The sequence below is a fragment of the Pyxicephalus adspersus genome, chromosome 12, assembly GCF_032062135.1.
Source record: "Pyxicephalus adspersus chromosome 12, UCB_Pads_2.0, whole genome shotgun sequence".
NCBI classification, from domain to species: domain Eukaryota; kingdom Metazoa; phylum Chordata; class Amphibia; order Anura; family Pyxicephalidae; genus Pyxicephalus; species Pyxicephalus adspersus.
This window is the reverse complement of record NC_092869.1, coordinates 42,964,350-42,970,488: the sequence shown is the minus strand read 5'-3', so window position 1 is coordinate 42,970,488 and position 6,139 is coordinate 42,964,350. Positions and strand designations below refer to the sequence as shown.

The 6,139-nt window shown below is 41.6% G+C and overlaps 1 protein-coding gene across 1 annotated transcript in view; it reads right to left on the bottom strand.

Annotated features, from left to right (window-relative positions):
• NRXN3 (neurexin 3) overlaps nt 1-2,760 on the bottom strand; it is a gene marked incomplete in the record, with an annotated part of 200,881 nt that extends 198,121 nt beyond the window's left edge. The window contains 1 exon segment of the mRNA XM_072427916.1: nt 2,672-2,760.
• Between the last annotated feature and the right edge of the window lie 3,379 nt (nt 2,761-6,139).

Here is a 6,139-nt window from a genome sequence, read left to right as displayed (position 1 = left end):
CCCCCCCCCCCCAAAACAAAGACAAACCAGAGCTGTCCCCATATGATCAGCACTAATATCAGATACAAGGAGCAATTTCAGATACACCAAGAGACAAAACCCCACCAAACCCACCCAACTCATACGTTAACCCCCCCCCCCCAGACAGTGAACCCCAAAACCCATATATACAGCAATTTCTTACACAAGTATTCTCATACAGTTCCCCCTCCATGGATAACGTGTAATTGTATAGTATAAATGTACATACAGCCTGGAGATATGTAAACACCAGAAAAATAGTCCTGTAATACACGCGTGTTACATGTATGATTTATGGCAGTCATATGACTTACAGGCAGACAATGTCATACACAGGTTATAGGATCCAGGGGTCGCACACAGAGAGGGGCGGCAGAATAAATATTATATATGGGGTGAGTGGGAAGGGTGGGCAGCCTCCATGTAATACACACAGGGAGTGGTCATACACACGGATGATGGGAGTTATCATACAGAATACATACATGGGATCGATGAACACAGGGCGGTGATATATTAAATATTATTATGGAATCAGGAATTCCGGATACATTGTATACATGAAATAAATCGATACCCTCCATATACTATGGCGAGGGGGCTGCTGGGAGTGGCCCCTATATATCACATTGTGGGGGCGCTGGGCGTGTTCCTCATAGCGTACACATTACATACAGAATTAGGGTGAATGTTGGAGCGGAATTGACGAACGAGCCATCTCCGTCAGACTCTGACCGTAATAATTGACAGGCAAAATGCTGACAAACTGACAGAAAATCAGAATTTCAAATAGACAGAAATTCTCTGCACAAATCACCCATAATTCCGCTAATCAGGACATGATCACCTCCTCACCGGAACGGCGCACACCTACCCCCCCCCCCCCAACATAGCCACCCCCAGGATTCTGCTTTGTACACAAGACCTTGACATGGGCAAACGTCTCCTGTATGTGTCACCAAGGGCACAGTGCCCACCCCAAATTACCAATCGGCCCCAGACACCTTTACATCTAGTGATGTGAATAGACAGCCCCCGTTACAAAAAAAATTCAACATGGCACACCTTTGACACCCACCATCACCAAACACTACAATTATGCCCAAAATGGAGCCTCCCGGAACATAGAAAGGGAGACGGACAGAAACTTACACAAAAACACGTAAAATAGAATAAATCGAAATATTGTCTGTCTGGTGGGGGGATCTCTAAAAGACTGAACATAAGTCGGCGCGCACCCTGCCATGCTTTGACATTCCCACAGCACTGAATAGGTTAATGGCAGAACATTTCACTCGATTTGTAGGGGGGAAAAAAGCGAAGCGATGAGGTAAGGGGGCGGCACCCGAACACGCGTCGAGTATGACAATTGTATGCGCTACTGCGCAAGGTTTTAATGTATTCACATGTAAAGTCTTTTACAAGCGTTCCCCCAAATTGGTAAATATAAGAGGCCCCCCCCAAAAAAAAAGTCTATTTATACACAGCCAACACCCCATTGGCCAGGTATTTGGGGTTTGGTGTTGGGGAAAGGGTCACACAGATATATCAAAGCCTTCCCCCCATATTGGAGCTTCACATCCCCCATCCTCAGGCTTCTCCAAGAAGTCCGTCGCCAACATTTCATGGATGGTTACCCATAATGATTATCACTCCACCGCTCCCCCCATCCTTCTCCACCTTCCAGCCGCGCTGGCCATGGCGGACCCCCACAACCCCTATTTTTTTCCAACGTGAATGCGACAGAGAATTACATAAAAAAAAAAAAAGACTTGAAACAGTATGGCGATGGGTACCAATGTTATCCCACCTCCTTCTTGCCCCCCCCCCATCGTACGTCCTCTCCTCCCCCAACCACAGCACTCCCCACCGTTACATGATCCACTTTGGCAAAGCATAGCGCGCTCGCTGCACATTGCACCATGAGCAGGGCGAAGGGTGGGTGGGTGGGGGGGCATTGCTCACGAGGGGGCAAAACGTGACGCTTTGTATATCTCCGCAACATACACAAACTCAGAATCGTAACATCTTCGCAAAGGTGGACGCTTCGGAGTCGGGAACATAAAAATAGGGGGGGGGGGTGTGGGTCAGTAGAAGGAGGGGGAGGTGGGGGGGTGCGGAGGGGTGCAGGGGGGGGTATTTGGTTTTTGTGGCCTCCAGGAGGTGGGACAAGGCGCTATCAGTCACCTACACAACGCATCAAAGTCACCACAAATACTTCATATGACATCACTGGCTGGAAGACGGGCGGCCCAGGACATGCCAAAATCACCGGCTACTACACCCAAAAGCACCAATGTCACCCATTTACACCCAGGGGGGGTCACCACATCACATGTATGGAGGACAGCTCCGCATGTTGTATGACAGGGCACACATATGTACATGTATTAGTGAGGGGGTCACATGCCTGGACAACAGGTACTACAGGTGACACTGCCCCCAGGTAAGCCCACACCTGCCTCCCCCTCAGGTGAGTACAGGGCCCACTCCCCTCAGGGGCCGGACCTCGCTCAGGTTATTTGGTATCAGTTCCCCTCAGGTACGCGAAGTGCGGAGGTGGGGGGTCCAGGAGTGTCAGGGAGTTCAGGCGGCAGAGTTTGGCCCTCGGTAGGGCTCCGGTAGGGGTCCTTTCCCTCCCCCCTCTGACCTGGGTGCTGTGTCCGGCGGCTCCTCGCGCTCTCTCCTCCGCTCGGGATCAGCTCCAACCTCAACTCTGCACAGCGGCTCCGGCATCGGCACACTCCGCTACAGCCACGCCCAGACCCGCCCACGTACCACCCAGGGCACGCCCACGATCCGCCCACAAACCGCCCTTTAAAGAAACATCGAGCTCAGCGCGCGACACTCACCTGGCCCGATGTGCGAAGATTACCGCACGATAAGGGAGACCGCGGAACCCAAACCATCATCAATATAATGACTTCCAGAGCAAATGTTTTAAAGACAGCAATTAATGGGTTTCAAAATATACTCATTCTATACATACCCATCACCTGTAATATTTATCAATATAATAATTCTAAACACACCACATACAATAATTTAATGACTTCCAGAGCAAATGTTACAAGGACAGCATTAGGGAAATATTGTGTAATCATTCTGTTATTAATTCGATATAAACCCTTCACCTGAATATTCCATAAATGGAATAACTCTATATACACCTCCCACTTGTAATATTTCATCATTATAATAATTCTTTATACAGCCTTCACTTGCAATATTGTTTATTATAATAATTCTATATTCACCCCTCATCTGTATTATTCATCATTATATTTATTCTATATACACCTTTCACTTAAACTACTCCATAATTGTGATAATTCTTTATACACCACTCACCTGTAATATCCCATCAATATTATAACTCTCAATACACTCCTCATCTGTAACATTCATCCTTATAATTCTATATACACCCCTCACCTGTATTATTCCATCATTATAATAATTCTATATACACCCCTCACCTGTATTATTCCATCATTATAATAATTCCCCCCCCCCTGTAATATTTCTTCATTATAATTATTATTGATACACCCCCACCTGATATATTTCATCATTAGAATTATTCTATTTACACCTCTCACCTGTAATATTTCATCATTAAAATAAATCTATATACATCCTCACGTGAAATATTCGTTATAATAGTTTTTTATATGCCCCTCCCATGTAATATTTCTTCATTAAAATTATTATTGATACATCCCTCACCTGTAACATTCCATCATTAGAATAATTTTATATACACCCCTCACCTGTAATACTCCATCATTAGAATAACTCTATATGCAATCCTCACCTGTAGTATTCAATAACTATAAAAATATTTATATACCCTACACCTGTAATATTTCATCAATACAATCATTCTATATATACCCCTCATCTGTATTATTCCATCATTATAATTCTATATATGATCCTCACCTGTAATATTACAATATTATATTAATTCTATATACACCCCTCACCTGTAATATTCCATCAATATAATAATTCTATATATTGTACATACTTCACCTGTAATATTCCATTAATAGAATAACTCTATATACGATCCTCCCCTGTAATATTCCATCATTATATTAATTCTAAATACACCCCTCACCTGTATTATTCCATCAATATACCTCTATATACACCCTTCACCTGTATTATTCCATCATTAGAATAATTCTATATATACCCCTCACCTGTAATATTCCATCATTAGAATAACTCTATATACACCCCTCACATGTATTATTCCCTCATTATAACTCTATATACACCCTTCACCTGTAATATTACATTGTTATAATAATTCTATACACACCCCTCACCTGTAATATTCCATCATTATATTAATTTGTTATACTGTACATCCTTCACCTGTAATATTCCATCATTATATTAATTCTAAATACACCCCTCACATGTATTATTCCATTAATATAATTCTATATACACCCTTCACCTGTATTATTACATCATTATAATATTTCTATATACACCCCTCACCTGTAATATTCCATCATTTTAATAATTCTTTATACTGTACATCCTTCACCTGTAATATTCCATCATTATAATAATTCTAAATATACCACTCACCTGTATTATTCCATTAAAATAACTCTATATATACCCTTCACCTGTATTATTCCATCATTTTAACAATTCTTTATACACCCCACACCTATAATATTTCATCATTAGAATAACTCTATATACACCCTCACCTGTAATATTCTGTCTTTATAATATTACTATATAAACCCCTCACCTGTATTATTCCATCAATATAATAATTCAATATACACCACTCACCTGTAATATTCCATCACTAGAATAACTCTATATACACCACTCACCTGTAATAATCCACCATTATAATAATTCTATATACACCCCTCACCTGTATTATTCCCTCATTATAACTCTATATACACCCTTCACCTGTAATATTCTATCATGATAATTCTATATACACCCTTCACCTGTACTATTGCATCATTATAATAATTCTATATACACCCACCTATATTATTCCATTGTTAGAATAATTCTATATACACCCTTCACCTGTATTATTCCATCATTATAACTCTTAATACACCCCTCACCTGTAATATTCCATCAATTTAATAATTTTATATATATCCCTCACCTGTAACATTCATCACTATAATAATTCTATTTATACCTCTCACCCCATTTACACCCTGAATTCACCGGTAGATTATCCGTACCCTATGAGTAGAGGATAATGGTATTCAATGCGATGATCCCGGAAATGATTCCAGATCACCTGGTGGATTCATTCCAAATATATAGGTCCCCAATCATCCTTTTGGGAGGACTGATGGGGCGTTGTTGACAAGTATTGGGGTAAAAATGTCCAGGGAGTCACAATGACTGAGCCCCTTAATAGCTCTCCCAGATATATGCGGGCTACCTCCCTGTCAGATCCAAGTCCCCATTTCCCCTCAGTTGTCCCTCTTTTTGGCAGAATCTTTTTACATCTCTATTGTGCAGAAATTTACAAAGTGTTATTTTGCTCCACCTGGCCTCTGAATGATTTTGTTTCTAATTCTGATAACATAATATGAAGGAAATGTGAAAAATCTCTTTTCATCAGATCACATTTTATATATTCATTTTTTATTGGCCCCAATTTATAGGCCCCAATAGGGGCATGGTCAGATAAATAGGGCGTGGTGTTAATAAATGGGTAGTTTAGTGCACCTGTCACTGGACACATTCCCAACACACAGAAGATTATCTATATAACACACCCCAAGCTGCCCTAGGGCAATTAGCGTAGTTATTCACAACAGGGACTCTGAAGTCAGTTTTAGTTGGCTTCTAACCACTTAGAGGCATCTGCTGTGTGTTTATGTTGGAGGAATGGAGGAGTCTGCCGCAGGAGGGGATTTATTCTCTGTGTAACAAGTGCTGCTGTCAGATTCTTGGTATTGAGGTTTCTGCCACATCTGTCAGCAACAAACAAAGGTAGCTGGAAATATGGGGGTTACCCCACTCCATAAACCCTTCAGTTAGAATCCCCATCACACTCTAGAGGGGTCAGTGATGGAATAATCTGCAGAATATACAATAT